Consider the following 16,721-nt stretch of genomic DNA (forward strand, 5'->3'; position numbering starts at 1 on the left):
GGTGGCTGAAGCTTCTTGCAAGCAATAGAGTCCAGGATCCTTACGCCTCCTTTGGCGATGCTTTTCCTAGGAATAAAATCAACACAGTACAATGAGAACAACGTCTGAGTCCCAGGCTGGGATCCAGGGATAAGGGCTGCTCTCAGCCAGGCTGCGTACCAGGAACTGGATCTTTGTCCCAAGAGCTGCAATCACCCAGATGAGTGAGTAGTTCCTACCTCTGTGAGGGGGGTGTGGTTTTCCGGCTAAGCATCACTGAGAGCCAGCTCCTCTCAGTTTGACAGGATGAGGTCATTGCTCCCCAAGCTGGGGCAGCTGCAGGCTGCATTGATGTAGGAGGCATGGACAGATCCCAAAGCCTGGAAGACAGAGAAGGGAGGAAGCCTCTGCTCATTTACCGTTCAGGGAAGGGAGAGGAGAATGAAGGGGGGAAGTGAAGCTGCCCTGTGGGGAGGGCACTAGAGTAGAACCCAGTCCCGTTCCCAGATCCACCCCATGTTTGTAGGTGTGACCTTAGAGAGTTCCATCACCTTCATTCCCTGTCTGTAAAATAGAGATAATAGTTTCTTCCACAAACACACAGGAGGTAAGGGGAGGACAGTCCCATTATCTGCATGGGGCTCAGGCAGTCTGTGCACAGATTGTGCCAGAGTGAGGGAAGAGACCCAGATTTTGCTCCCTACAAGCAGGAGAAGAGATGGGATCAGAAGACCAAGGAAGGGGGATGGGGTTGGAACTGCTGCCACAAACGGGGCTTATGGATTTGGTCAGTGCCAGACCCTTGGTACCTCCTTTCAGTAAATGGTTTCCCTACTGAGAAGACTGGCCCCTCCTGTTATCGGCAGTCCACATACTATTTGAAGACCTTCCTAGTGTCCTCAAATGCCCCCTTAGTTCTTCTTGAATGTGATAGATTCGTTGAACCAGATTGCTAGCCAGGAATTTCGGAGAGGCCATTGCTGTGTACGATGAAATCGGGGGAAATCTATAGTTAGCAAAAAAAAAAAAAAAAGGTGTCATTGGTAAATTTGGAGCTGATCTGTCCTTTCAGCGGAAGGTACACAGTCACAGGAGGATGAAGCGTGCCATCTTGGTTAGTAGTTCTATGATAATCAGTTCCACCACGTGGCCATTTGATTCAGGGAGTTCTACAATGAAATCCCTGGCAATGGCTGCCCCTGGCCGGGGCAGGGTCTCCAGAGGCATGAGGCGCCAAGAATTTTGGTGTGTGGTGCCTTGGTAAGAGCTCAGAAGTCACTAGTCAACATGTCTGAATTTCAGCCCACATCCGGCACCACCAAACGGAGCAGGAGGTTACATCCCCTCTTCTGGGGAGAGGATGTACCCCAAAAACTCCATGGAGAGCTGGCTAGAGGTACACTTTTCCAATTTTGTATAGAGACCATGCTGCCGCAACATTTCTGGGGTCTGTTGTGGGGCACATGCTGCTCTGGGTTCTCCAAAAAGAGAAGTATGTCATCTAAATAGATGACAATGTATTGATCCAGAATGTCCCCAGTCATAGTCATAGTCTTGGTGCAGAGGTAATGTGTCCTCCTTTCTTTCAAAGATGTCCACATAATCCTGGTATTTATCAGGAATGTCGGGTGTCAGAGCCAAGAATGGTGGAGTAGGTCCAGGGGCAGAGGCTGGTTAAGGAAACCCCTACATTTTCAGTCACCTCCATTGAGCCATTCCGGCAGGGGCAGCACAGGGCCAGGCTCAGGTAGCAAGGCCTTGAGTCACACCTGGAATCCCCATTTACGTACAGGCCACTTACTTCTGGAAAGCCTCCTTTTCTGCAAACAGTCGCACCACCTGATGTCACATGTTGCATCTGATAATTAGGTCTAGTGGTTGGAGCTGAGATCACAGCTAGACATAGGATTGCACCTAGGCTAAGAGTGGTGCTAGAATCAAGATCCAGGAAGACGCCGGAGATGATGATGTGATCAGAGTCTGTAGACAAACCAGAATCAGAACTGGAGCCAAAGTCCAAGTGCAGGCCAAGGGTCAAAGCCGGGTGATCAGAGTCCAAAGTTAAGCCAAGTCGATATCAAGCCAGAGTCCAGATTCAGGCAGAAGGTTGAAGCCGGGTAGTCAGAGTCCGAGGGCTTGGGGAGGATCAAGAGGAGGAGGCAAGGCTGGAGCGGGTCAGTTGTGGGGCTGGAGCAAGGCTAGAATACGACAAGGATAATGCTGAGCCAGAGTTGGTAGCCAACGTCGAGAGCCAAGAGTCACGCCGAAGTCAGCAGCAAGAGACTGGAGCCGAGGGTCAAGACGGTCAATAGCCGGGAACTGGAGGGTAGGGCAGGGCGGTGCATGCAGGCAGAAACCAGGAATAACATGGGGACTGTCTCAGCAGCAGGGCAAGCTCTGCCTTGTTGTCCAGATGACTTGAGGGTACTCCCAGGCACTGCCCACCCGGAGCCCTAGACACCTGGGTTCAAGTCCCACGCATCCTCATCTGGGGACTCTCTTCCGAGGAATAAAAGAAGGACAGCAGGATGACAAAGATGTCTCTGTCCTTGGGCTGGGATCCAGGCCAACGGGAGCTCCCACCAAGGCTAGTGTCACAGCCTCCTCACCATCCCTTGCTCCTGTTCGTTTCACACTCAGAGACGCCCGAGCAGGAGGGAAGAATAAAGGGCAGAAAGTGAAGCTGCCCCTGGGGGGAAGGCACTAGCCTGGGACCCAGTCCAGTTCCCAGAGCTACACCCAGGATTGTGAGACCAGGCACCACAGCCCTTCCTCTGTGTTTTTGTCCCCACCTGTCAGATGGGGAGGATCCTTCACTTCCCAGGGTGCTTGGGGGGAGTTTCATTCCTGGCTGGGAAGAGTTCAGATACAATGTGGGTGGACCGGGCCCCCGGTGCAGGGTTCATCGGACATTCACTAGCTCAAAGGTGACACGGGCCAGGGGAACCTCTGAGCAGTGAGCACAGGGGAGGGGTTCCACATCAGGCCACCACTCCCAGACTGCAGTGGTTACTGATGATAAACCATGGTTCTACCAATGTTCTCATTTGTAGTTGTCCTGGGCTGGGCCAGCCCCATGGTGCTGAAAGCCTGATGCTTCATAAAGGCCTCTGGGCATGGGGCAGGAGGGTCGGGGAGGGCGTGTGGTGAGAGGGAGGTGGCGTTCTAGGTTTGGCTCCCTGAGGGCAGATTCCTCCTGTGGCCCCTTGGCATGGAGGAGGGACTGAGGGGCCCCGCCACAGCAGCCCCGGTCAGGAATTGTTTCAGATGTGACACTAGGCCATTCCCCCTGCTCTAATGCAGAGCTTTCAGAGCTCCACTGGGGGACATGGGCCTAACATGCAGGCCCTTCTGCATCAGGCTGGGCAGGGAGAAGGGGCGATGGCAGAGAGGCCAAGGCCAAGAAAAAGAGGGTGGGGAGAACCTCATGCCCCAGACAAAGGGGATTTGGCAGCACAGGGAAGGCCCCCCACCCCCCACCCAGAAGGGAGAGGGTTTCACTCAGTGCTGTCACCTCTATCTCCACTCCCACTAGCCCCCCTCCCCCATGTATAGTGAGACAGAGCAGTACCTGCAGCAGGGAGTGTGAGCTGCTGGGCATGTGAGGTGGGGGCCCTTTAAGGGTGTCCCATGGGGCAAAGCGCATGCAGTGCCTTGGGCACCTGGCACAAACACAGGATGTAAAATAGGTGGGCCATCACTTTGTCTGTAATATCCTCCTCCTGCAAGGGAACAAGGATTAGTCAGAGATTCAGACACTCCCGGCAACAAAGGGTAATAACGGCACCTGGAGCCAGCTAAATTTCCACCCAGCTCCTCGCCACATCTGAGGGATGGATTCTCCCACCCAACCCCCGAGATGAAGTCTTGTCTCCTCTCTAGTGACCTCCAATCCCACTCCCCCAATTGCAGAATGAACTCCTTCCCCATTCCTCTCAGTCCCCGCATTAGAGCTGTTCTACCTCCAAACCCATCTGGGGAACGAGCTCAGCTCCCCAGCATCCTCTCAACCAGCCCCTACCCCTGCAGCTATGGGTTTGGGAGGCTTCTGGCAGCAGGGAAGTTGGGTGAGAGGAAGTTGACATCTTTCCCCAAGTGACCCCTGGTCCTTACGGTGAAGCCGTGGACGGTAGCTCTGGTGAATGGGCCACATGGGTGGCTTCTGATGACTGAATCCTCCAGGTCTCCCAGAGGAGGTCCAGCCTGGCCAGCAGCAGGGCAAACTTTCCCCGGCCCATGTGCTCCAGCCCAGCCTGGTTAGGAAGGTCATGCCTGACTAATCTAATCGCCTTCTATGATGAGATTACTGGTTCTGTGGATGAAGGGAAAGCAGTGGATGTATTGTATCTTGACTTTAGCAAAGCTTTTGACACGGTCTCCCACAGTATTCTTGTCAGCAAGTTAAGGAAGTATGGGCTGGATGAATGCACTATAAGGTGGGTAGAAAGTTGGCTAGATTGTCAGGCTCAACGGGAAGTGATCAATGGCTCCATGTCTAGTTGGCAGCTGGTGTCGAGTGGAGTGCCCCAGGGGTCGGTTCTGGGGCCGGTTTTGTTCAATATCTTCATAAATGATCTGGAGGATGGTGTGGATTGCACTCTCAGCAAATTTGCGGATGGTACTAAACTGGGAGGAGTGGTTGATATGCTGGAGGGCAGGGATAGGATACAGAGGGACCTAGACAAATTGGGGGATTGGGCCAAAAGAAATCTGATGAGGTTCAATAAGGATAAGTGCAGAGTCCTGCCCTTAGGACGGAAGAACCCAATGCACAGCTACAGACTAGGGACCGAATGGCTAGGCAGCAGTTCTGCGGAAAAGGACCTAGGGGTGACAGTGGACGAGAAGCTGGATATGAGCCAGCAGTGTGCCCTGGTTGCCAAGAAGGCCAATGGCATTTTGGGATGTATAAGTAGGGGCATAGCGAGCTGATCGAGGGACGTAATCGTCCCCCTCTATTCGACATTGGTGAGGCCTCATCTGGAGTACAGTGTCCAGTTTTGGGCCCCACACTACAAGAAGCATGTGGATAAATTGGAGAGAGTCCAGCAAAGGGCAACAAAAATGATTAGGGGTCTGGAACACATAAGTTATGAGGAGAGGCTGAGGGAACTGGGATTGTTTAGTCTGCAGAAGACAAGAATGAGGGGGGATTTGATAGCTGCTTTCAACTACCTGAGAGGTAGTTCCAGAGAGGATGGTTCTAGACTATTCTCAGTGGTGGAAGAGGACAGGAAAAGGGGTAATGGTCTCAAGTTTCAGTGGGGGAGGTTTAGGTTGGATATTAGGAAAAACTTTTTCACTAGGAGGGTGGTGAAACACTGGAATGCGTTGCTTAGGGAGGTGGTGGAATCTCCTTCCTTAGAAGTTTTTAAGGTCAGGCTTGACAAAGCCCTGGCTGGGATGATTTAATTGGGTATGGGTCCTGCTTTTGAGCAGGGCGTTGGACTAGATGACCTCCTGAGGTCCCTTCCAACCCTGATATTCTATGATTCTATGATTCTATGATTCATGGCACTTTCAATCCCTGGGATCCAAGGCTGCCAGTGATGGGGCAGCTCTGGATGGTGGTTCAGATGACGTAGACACTAGACCACTAGGAACTGGCCTGAGACCCTGAGGGGAAGAAAGGCTCATAGAGGTCATAAGGGGCACTAGCACGAGCAATGGCAGCTTGTCCTGTTGATGTGATGCCTGTTATGAAATAGCCTTGCTGGAGAGCTGGGTCTGAACTGCTTTGATCTGCTGAGGGGACAAGCTGGCGCCTAACAATGGCACCTGCCGTGACTCATTCATCTCCTTCCTCCCAGGTCAGCAAATGGGGATGGGATGGCAGTGACCTTCTGTGGACTGGAGGTGAAAGGCCCTGGGTCCCTTCCAAAAGCTAGATTAATCCTCCTCTGGTTACCTCGTTCCCTATCAGCTGGCCGCCTTCCCCCATGATGGAGAAAGCTAGGACCAGCCCAGCCTGGCTGACATGTAGCCGGGAGTTGTGGATGGCCAGCACAGCCACCTGCAGGAAGGATCTTCTCTGCCCTTCTGAGAAGATCTCTCCAAAGACCTAAAACCAACAGCACGAGAGCCATTGGCAATTGCCCAGAACCAGGCTCCAATCCAGCTCGTGGCTCATGTGGAGAGTCGGAGTCCTGCTGCAGCCAAGCCAGCTAATTCCCCACGAGGACCTTTGGGGTCCCATGGCCCAGGGAACCCCCTTCAGTGAGAGGTTGCAGGCACTGAGGCCTCTCATTGCTCTTTCTGGAGCAGGATTCAACGCAGGTGCCATGACATGCTGGGAATGCGCCCATGTGCATGAGCCTGGCGCGCTCTGGAACGTAGCTCACAAAGACCACTCAGGACCCTCTACTGCGTCCAGCAGCGATATCTCCTGGAGCTCACATGCGAGAGGTATGGGCCTTTCAGAACTGCCTCCGTTCCCCACTCCCCACCCCACTGACATTTCCATGAGCCTTACGTATGGTGAAGTAATTCAGCCCAGGGTAGGAGCTCAGTGTCTCTGACCCAAGCCCCAGGGCAGGCGCAGATACTGCTTCCTGACTCATGATGATGCTCAGCAAACTCCACACCCTTCTTGTTCTTCCACAGGGTGCAGGAATCCAACAAGGTTCTGGTCACGCAATAGCTGGGTGTATCCTTCCCAACTCACTGACCCAGTGGCTCCCATCTCGGATACTCAGGTGTCAGCCAGGGAGTCACTGAGCGAAGCCGGATCCCTCGAGATACCATCCGCCATTAACTCAAGGTCCTAGAGGTTTCCTGTTTTGCCACTTATCAATGGATCCATGTAACACACACAAACCGTGGCCGTTAGCAAAGCTCCAACCCAGGATCCTCAGCCTCTTGCAGCTGAACACTGTCAGCTGGAAATAAGGAGTAGGCTCTGGCCCTGTATCCAGGACACAGCCACTGCAGGGAGACACAGCTCCGCATCTGAGCTGCTGCAATGCACCAGCTGAGAGTCCTTACCTCCCCCACCTTGGCCATATTCCTGTAACCAAGGCGCTTGGTGATCTCGAGCCCCTCCCGGCACCACAGCTCCTTGGCATCTCTGATGTTCAGCCCTTGGAGAGAAAGACACGCAGGTTTGTGAGGTTTGCCATTCTGGTTTCAGTGCCTGTCTCCTTCTGTTCCCACTGCTGGGTACACACTGGCTGGGGCTTCGCAGCATCCATGCCCCCATGAAATCGCAGGGTCACCACCAGGTGGTTTAGTACCTGGAGGGGGATTTGTCCCATTCATCACAGAAATCAGGTGACCCTTACGGTCATTGTGTTCTGGGAGTGGGTGCCTGAAAATGACGGCATCTAATGCTGAGAACCCCCCACTCCCAATGTAATCAAGATCTGGCCCTAGGTAACCAACTGGTGACATCCTACAAGTTTTGTGTGCGTCCCCTGTAGTCCCTGCTCCTGACCCTGACTTCCCTATGGGCTCTTTCCCTCCATGTGTTCCAATAGCTCCATTCCTGTCCCCTCACCAGCTGGTGAGCCCCATGGATGGACTGATTTTCCTGGGGTGGGGGACAGAGCTGGGCTCTGAGATAAAACAGCCAATTTCCCTGGCACTTTCACGCTCATCTCCCTGATTCAGGGAGCAGGGAAGAGAAATAATCAGCATCTACACTGAGGTCCATCTCAGAGGAGGGGGCTTCTTTCTATAGGCTCCCATTGCCCAGCAAAATGAGTCCCAAATGAGGGACCTTGTTTCTATTGGGGTCCCTCTGCCCAGTTCCGGTTGGTCTACAAGGAGAGGCCTTAGTTCTATAGGAGTCTCAATGTCCATCTGCAGGTAGTCTCTGAGGATTCATTTCTATAAGGTGCCATTGCCCAGTTGGGTTTCTTACCCCTCTTCTGCAGCAGTAGCTGGTAGAGCCAGTAAATCCCACCCTTGGTTTGCCGGCTGATGTCATCTGGTGGGTCAGTGATATACAGACCCAGCTGTGCCACAAGGTAGCCCACCTTGGGGAAGTCAGATGAGCTCTGATGGAAGGAGGAGGAGAGGGGAATCCTTCAACATTCTACCTTCAGCTCTTCATCTGCCCTGGGCCAGGAGTCTCTCTCCTCCCACTCCATCTGTAGGAGGGGCTGGGGGAGAGGAGCTACAGCTAGAGATCTCATTCTCTCTGCCCCCAGGGGAGCTTGGAATAAAGGGACCAAGGAAAGGGCCCTCTATGAGGATTCGCTCCTCAGCTGCTCCAGAATGACAAGGGCCCTGAGGCCAAGCATGAATCTGCCAGCCAGTGGGCTCTGGAGCACAGTCCCTTACAGACCCAGGGGGAAAAACTTAGCCAGGAGATGAGGGACGTGACTCAAGCATGGTTGAATCTCAGTTCTGACTCTGGCTCCACACAGGAGCCATCAAAATCTCGAACCCCTGCAGATGCAAATCCAACAGCCTGTCAGAGCCAGCCCTGCCTCTGCAGGATGCCGGGGTCAAAGGTCACTTACATCAAATCCAGGGAGGCAAGCAGTGAATTGCAGCAGGGCAGTGCTACTCCGTATGGCCCTGGCTCTCTCTTGCTTCTCTCTGGAGTGCATCCAGAAATTGACATGCTGTGGGAGAAGGAGGCAGGTGAGGGTCAGGAGGCAGGTGCACATGCTCTACAAATGAGCTTGTCGTCCTCCCCATGGGGCTGAGACATTGTGCTCTGGGTGGAAGAGCTGACTGGCTGATCACAGATCTTTAAAAGGGACTTCTTGCAACCAGGACGCTGCCCAGGTCCTGCTGGGCACAGGCTGTCATTGTCTCTCTAGATGGGGAAAATGTTAGGCCTGGGGCTGGTCCATCCTCTCTGTACCTGATCCATGAACAGCACATCAGGATCAAGGCACATGCCCTGGCCCTTCCTCAGATGCAAAGGCCTTGGTGGGATGGAGGGAGTGGCCGTGAGGACAATCCCTTTGGGAACTGCAGCGTCCATATCAGAAGAGCTGATTCCCTGAGGATCCTCTTCTACTCAGGGTCTTCCTAGAAAGGAGCCAGTGACTTTTCTTAGAGGCCCATGTCCTGGATCTCACAGGACTTTCAGTCTCTCAGTCCCCAGCCAGGTCTGGTGCCCACTGTTAGTGCTTAACAGAACTATGCAGAGCTCTGGCTTACAGTCCCAGATCTTTCCCTTTATCCCCTGAAAGGCAGAAGAGTCCCAACATTGCACTGCACAGACAGCTCTGGCAAAGTCTGGCCTCCTGGGTCCCCGCTGGGAGGACACAATGGAAATGTGGCTCTTCCAGTCTCTCCTTTGCAGCCCTCCCACGGGGCTAAGGGGAAATTCCCCCCAGACCCTGCCATTGTGCTCACCTCCAAGAGGTGCTCCAGCTTGTCCATGGTGGGGGTTTCTGTCAGCAGGCTCCTCAGCATGACATCCATGCTGTCTGTATAGGCCTTGGGCAGAGCCTGCAAGAGGAGGGAGCACCCGTCCATTATGGGATCTGGGGCTACGCTGGTCAGGGGATGATTAGAAGGGTTCTCTGGGGAACCCTGGCAAGACCCCAAAGACACATCCTGGCCTCTCCCATTCAAATCACCCCAGGGACACGAAGCAAGAGTTCATGGCCGGATGCCAGCTGGCTCTTCAATCCTTGCCCTTAGCAGTTCTCTGCAGAGGGCCAGGGACCTAGCAGGGTATGGAACAGCCAAACTGCAATGGATGGGAGCGAGGCGCCCGGACAGAGTCCAGGCAGCAAAGCACAGAATGAGGAAGGAGGGAGAGGATCTGCCAAGGGCGGGTAACACTATCCCCTCTGGAGGGAAGGGGCGCTCTCTGCCATTTTGTTAACCCCCGGGCCTGTTCCCAGCTCTGCTCACCCCTCCCCTATTTTCAGCAGCTCCACCAAACTAAGGGAGCAGGGACCACAGGACCGCTCCTACAACAGAGAAGTAGGATGGTGACCTACCCGGAAGTGAGCGGTGTCCTTCCCTGGGCGCATGGTAAAAACACTGCACAGGACAGCTCGCAGGAGGCCTGAGTCCAGCTCCAGGTCCAGTTTGCTGGCAGGAAAGAGGAGCCTCGATTCGACTTTGCAGCACCAGAGTGGCATCACCATGGACATGAAACATGAGGGAAATAGGCAGCGGCCAGCAAAAACGGAAATGGAGGTGCCAAGGAGACTAGTGACCAGGCTGAAGTCACAGAGCCAGACACTGGCAGGGCTGAAACAGGGCCCGTTCCCCTGATCTCACCCTGGACCCTGCTGCCCCTATTATATGTCCCCCGCCCCGATGATCTTCTCCCTAAGGCCACTGTAACGTTACTGGAGTGAAATGAACCACCCAGCCTGGAAAGAGTGAACGTTCCCGCCTCCTTGGCCAGAGGATGTGAACAGCCACAACTGGAGGGGGAGTGGGAGGATCTGTGACTCCTGGGTTAGGGCAGCTGGACAGGAGGGGTCCTGGTACCTGAGGTGGCAAACTGCAGCCATAGAGCTCGAGAGGATGGAGCTTCGCTCAGACTCCAGGGGTACGTCTTCAATCAGCTCTTGGGAGACCCAAAGAAGACAAAAGAAGCCAATCCAGCTGGGCCCCCACATTCCTTCCACCTTTCAAACTTACTCCCTCCCTCTCCAGCTGGGACCACCCAATTGTTTCCTCCCCTCAGCCGCCCCTCCTGCCCTACAATTCCCCACTGCCAGCTCTGTGTCTGTGACAGAATTTCCCCTTCCCCTGCTCCCCAATCCTCAGCCCCAAGAATCCCTGTCCTCTGCTGCCCCCTCCAGCCCCACCATCTCCCAGAACTGGCCCAGGGGAGGCCTCTCTTGTCTCATGTCTAGCTCCCTCCCCATGGGGTCTCATTCACCGCAATGCTCTCCACAAGGGACGCTTTGGAGCAGTGCGGCTGCAGGGTGTCCTGCCCCTGCTTTTGTGCAGGGAAGCACAGAGTGGGGATAGCGTGCAGGAAGCGGAGCTGCTTGGCCCTCTCCTGCACAGATGAGGAGTGGCATTGGGGGAGAGAGAGAGCCTGTTAGGTAGGGACCTCCCCACTCCACCCAAACCGGCTCCAGGGCCCAGGTCCTCCTTTGGGTTGGACAGGAAAAGCCCAAAATCACAGTGTCCTCCTGCAAGGCAGGGCTTCTAACTGGGACAATGGCTGTGGGGAGAGGAGACCCTGGCCTGCATGGGACAAACACCCTCTCTTCGGGGTCACAGATAATGGGGGTTATGGCTTCTCTGGGACAGGGCCCCCCCCGGAAGGGCTGGCGGGGGCAGGATAGACTCGATTGTACCTCATCTCTGCCCTGGCGATGCTGCTGGATGACCCTGATGACAGCTTCCTCTGGGGACACGTCCTCCTCTTCCTCCTCAACCTCCAGCCGGACACTGGGGCTCCCTGCACCAGGCAGAGGAGGACAGAGGGTGACTCCTGCTGCTGCTGAGGAGAAGGACGGGGTGCAGTGGAGAGAGAAAGCTTAATGTGCCCCCCTCCTCTGTAAGGAACCTGTTAGCCGACGGCCAAGGATGTTTGGTGAGGTGCCAGCTATGCCCGTTTATACCATCCGTGACTTTAACGGCTAGGATGCACTGTCCCTTCGCGGCGGGCAGCCCGGGCTAGGCTGACGGATGCCCCAAGGTCCTAACCACCCGTGACTTTAACTGCTAGAGCTCAGAGCTCCTTCGCAGCGGGCAGTCAATACTGACTGACAGGTGCCCCAATGCCAGCACAAAGAGCCTCTCCACACCCGTGACTTTAACTGCTCGAGCTCAGAGCTCCTTCGAAGCGGGCAGCCAGGATTGACTGACAGGTGTCCCAAGAGTTTGCCCCGTGGAGGCGGCACAACTCAACGCTAGGCTCTTAGTACTCTCACCTAATGGCCAGGCTTTAGAGCCAAAATGGCTGAGGTTCTTTAATTGTGTCGGCTGCTTTACAGTAAACCAGAGAAACAAGTCAGGCTTATGCACAAATGGTTACCAAAATTTATTAGGCTAGATTCTAATCATGTGGTTACAAAATTGCTAGTGCCTACTTATTTAAATGTAGAGATGTTACACACACAAACAAGTTACAAAACTGAAGCCACAATCCCAAAGAAAGAAAACAAAGTATAGAGCTCTATTTCAAAATATGTGTACACTAAAGATAGGAGATCAGGTGTGGGTGCTTCTTACCCTCCTTGCATCTCTCGATTCCAGCGGTGCCAAGCCAGGATCGGTCACTCAATTCCGCGGAAAGACGAATGAGGGACAAGGCTTAGGGACCCTCTTAGCTGCAGAAGCCTTGGGAGGCTGTCACTTATCTGACCAGCAGATAGATAGTGAAAAGCACTCAAAAATCATGGTGCTGTAGGTCCCCTACTTATACCTCTGTACTCCTTTATTCTCTTTCTCCTTTCTTATGCCAAATTGAGGCTGGTCTGTCTGGGTGACGCCAGCTTTCGCAAGAGTAGTTTACACTTGCAAGGGAGAGAAACAATAAGTGTCGACTACTGGACATTTCTTTTATCAGGGTAAATAATTTTCCCACCTAGGATGTTGGTGTGTGTGCATCACGCTATTTAGTAGGGGCTAAGAGCCATGTCTGTCACAGGGCCTCTGCCTGCTGTGAGCTTAACCCTCCTATCTGTTCCCAGAGGCACATTGTAGCAGCACACCTGTGCTTTCACAGCTTCAAAGGCTGTGCTGGAATATATGTTAAGTGCCCTGTTCCGGCTTCCTCCTGTGTTTCCAGCAATGCTGGTCTGAGGGGGGGGGGGGAGGGGCGGGCTGGCTGTCTGGCTACAGAACCCCAGGGCAGAAAGGGCCTCACCCTGCCCCTCCCAGAGATGCCCTCAGCCCCATCAGCTTCAGGGCCCCATGGCAGTCAGGCCACCCCCGCAAAATCATCAGGGGTCCGGGAGGCTGGAGTGCCCCCGACTCCGCCAAGAATGCCCTGCACCGGGCATGGCTGTGCCACTCCCACTAGTGTCAGCAGGGCTCACATGGCTGAGACCTGACGCCTTTCTGAACCAATGGGCACACGGTGTTACTCGCCCCCCGGCCCCAGTCATTCTCCCTTTCCCTTGGGTCTCCCCTCACCAGTACTGTGGGAGCCTCCAGCCTCAAGGCTCTCACACTCCTCGGAGGTGCTGCTGGCCCCTTGGGAGTAGGTGGAGCTGTTGGTGCTAGAGCAGGGGTTGCCCCATCTCCTGTCCTAGGCAGGGTGGGGACTCTTTAGTGGCCAGGCAGGGGCATGGCTCCTGCTGGCCCTGGCGCTGGGCTCCTGGCTCCTCTGCTTCCTGGAGAGGAAGCCCCAGAGCTGCCTTGCCCGGCTCCCACCCTGTCCTGGCTCCCTCCTGCAGAGCTGCACCCTGGGCCACCTCCATTTTGGCCCCGAAGGTGTCTCAGGGCCTGCTCTGGGAGCTGGTGTCTTCCTCCTCCAGAACGCCAGGCACGTCCACCACTTGGCCTGGCCACAAGCTGCTTCCCCGCCAGCGGGGACAGAGGGGCCGCTCTCCTCTTGGGGAAGCCGGTAGCTGCTTCCCACTGGCTCTGGAGCCTTCTTCCCAGCATCTGCTTCAGCCTCTTCATCCTGGAACCGAGTGGGGAGCAGCCGTGAGTCTGGGGTCAAAGCAGCAACTCACTAATAGGCCTGTCTGCTCCGCCCCCACCTCTCCTCCACTGGGGCAACTCCCCGTCACTGCACGCCCCACCACGGGGCACAGGGACTGCAATCTACACACACTGGCAGCAGCTCACAGCACAGGCTGCTCCCAAAGCTCCCCCTCCCTACTGAGGCACTGTGACACAGGGGGAGTCTCATCCTTTCAAAGCAGTGGGGTTTTCAGACTGTTTCGACAAGCAGCTCCCTCCTCCCGCCCAGGCCACACGCCCAGTTTAACTTCACAAAGTTCCAATCATATGAGGCATGAGTCCCCCTCAGTTCCCACAGAGTTCAGTGGGAAAGTGGGTGTTCAGCAGCTGGCAGGGTCTGACCCTCCAGAGACTCCTACAAGGGAAGGGCTGGGAGCTCTATTGCTGGGCTATTTCCACCATGCTGGAGATGGCTCTGGAGAACACCCTGAAAGAAACATGCTGCCCAGGCCCAGAGCAAACGGCTGCAGGGGGCTGTGTTAGCAAATCTAGACTCACTGGGAGGAGATCCCCCCTCCTCCTCCCACCATTTCTGCCTCTCCCCAAGCAGAACAGGGAAGCCTCTGAGGAAATGCTACCTGCCACTCACTAGGTCTAGATGGCGCAGTGCTGGGTGGCAGTTGCTCAGACTTGGTCTGTTCCTGGCCCTCTTCCTCGCTCTCCCGCACCAAGGTGGGCTGAAAAGGGAGCTGCACAATGCCCTGCCAGCAGGGAGACCAACAGTGGCTGTGAAAACAAAATCATGTTTTATTGCCAAGGGATGGTTAAACTCAGGCTAGCAGCCAGGGTCCAGAACTCTGACATACTGCGGGCAGGACGCCTCCCATCTCAAGGTCTCCTAGCACCTCACACACATTCCTGAAGCCTGACAAGCCAAGGGCTGTAGGGGAGGGACTCCAACCCCGCAGATAGAAAACTGTGGCCTGGGCAGGGCAAGCCACTGCCTCAGGGTCACACTGGGAGTCAGTGACAGAGCCAGGGATGGAGCCCAGGAGCCATGTGTCAGGCCCCTACACTAACCACTAGAGGAACGTTCTTTTCCAGAGCTGGCAATTGCAAGCAGGACCCTGTTCCCAGTCTCACTGGCTCTGAGAGGGAGTGTGACTGGCTGGAGAGACTGAGGCAGGGGATTGGGGGTCAGGACTCCTGGCTTTCAGTGGCCATTTTCCTATTGACTTATGGGACCTCGGGCAAGCCATTCCCCCTCTCTGTGTTTCAGTCCCCAGCAGTAAAATGAGGATCTAATACTTACTCACTTCTTGTAAAGTGCTGAGATTTACCCAGGAAAAGTCGTTCTGTAAGTGCTATGCAGCACTGGACCCTCATCGGTCAGATCCAAATTCCTAGAGTTTAGATCTGGCTTTCAGTTCAATCCTGTACGGAGTGAGGAGCCCAGCCCTAGACCTTGGATTGAGGATCAGCCCTTCTTGGGGTGGGAATTGAGCTAGGAGGCTTTTCCGTCCCTCGCCAGGTGGATTAACAATAGAGGGTTTTTAAAATATGAACTGGGTTTTTCAAATTAAACTCACCACGGGTTTTTTCGTTAAAAATAAGCCTGCTTCAAATTCAATTTGAATTTGGCAATCTATGTTAAGGCCTAAATTTGTTATCATCTCTTAAAATAATTTCAAGAGACGAGAAAGAAATCCATCTTAAGTAGGACATGTTTACTGCCAAGTTTTAAGGAGAGTCAAACGACTGAAGCACCCGGAAGCAGAGTTCGTGGAAGTGCTAGAACAGCTTTCGACAGCAGCAGCCCTTCCTGTGAAAGTGCAGAAGGAATCGTTTCTTCCTTTCAGTTTATCCATCTCGTTCAGTTCAATGACTAGTTAATGGAATTTGAAAAGAACACTGGGAGTTGGCAAAGAAGGCAAACTTGTTTGCTTCCTTCAATCTAGGAATAAACACTCGGTGTGAGGGGATGAGATCTACCCATTGAAAAATCTGGAAAAACATGGTGACCAGAATGTATCAATTCAGTTCACTAACTACAGCTCATATTTCCTTTCTTTAAGAAATCGGGTAGTTTTAAATGCAAAACATTTTCGATGAATGTTTTTTTCTTATGCTTCTCTTTCTGGCTCGGCCACAGCATTGCTCTTTACCTCAGTTTCACCACCTCTGTTCGGGATAGAGACACTTCTCTAACTCCTAGCAGTAGTGCGATTTGAGTAGGTCATGAGTGTTAGACACCTTTGAGCTCCAAAGGACAATTGGTGATTTATCAAGAATCCCTGATGATTTCCTGCTTCTCCCCCATCCAGAGCCAATATCACATCTTTGGGTTTTGAAATTCTCAGCACCCCTCAGTCTCCTGCTGCCTTCAGTTGTTCCTCAGATTTAGAGGCTTGGATGCTAGCAGGACTGGAATTTGTTCCTGGGTTCCTGTCTGTGTCTAGTCAATGAGGGTCTCAGTCTGGTCTCCTAAATTCAGAATCCCAGAAGTAGACATCTGGGTGGATTGATTTAAATCATTGATTTTAATCATGTTTTGCATTTGTACTTTTTAGTTATTTTCCTCATGATAGGTTGATTCTCATTAGTTGAGAATCATTCAAAAATGTTGGTTTCAGAGTAACAGCCGCGTTAGTCTGTCTTTGCAAAAAGAAAAGGAGTACTTGTGGCACCTTAGAGACTAACCAATTTATTTGAGCATGAGCTTTCGTGAGCTACAGCTCACTTCATCGGATGCATACCGTGGAAACTGCAGTAGACATCATATACACACAGAGATCATGAAACAATACCCCCTCCTACCCCACTGTCCTGCTGGTAATAGCTTATCTAAAGTGATCATCAAGTTGGGCCACTTCCAGCACAAATCCAGGTTTTCTCACCCTCCGCCCCCCCCCCACACAAACTCACTCTCCTGCTGGTAATAGCCCATCCAAAGTGACCACTCTCCTGAAGGTCGAAACAGGAGACTGGACTTCTATATAGAGTGCTTCCGCTGACGTGCACGGGCTGAAATTGTGGAAAAGCAGCATCACTTGCCCCATAACCTGAGCCGTGCGGAACACAATGGCATCCACAGCCTCAGAAACAACTCTGACATCAAAATCAAAAAGGCTGACAAAGGAGGTGCTGTTGTCATCATGAATAGATCGGAATATGAACAAGAGGCTGCTCGGCAACTCTCCAACACCACTTTCTACAAGCCATTA

Source organism: Caretta caretta, chromosome 2 (assembly GCF_965140235.1).
Source record: "Caretta caretta isolate rCarCar2 chromosome 2, rCarCar1.hap1, whole genome shotgun sequence".
NCBI lineage: Eukaryota > Metazoa > Chordata > Testudines > Cheloniidae > Caretta > Caretta caretta.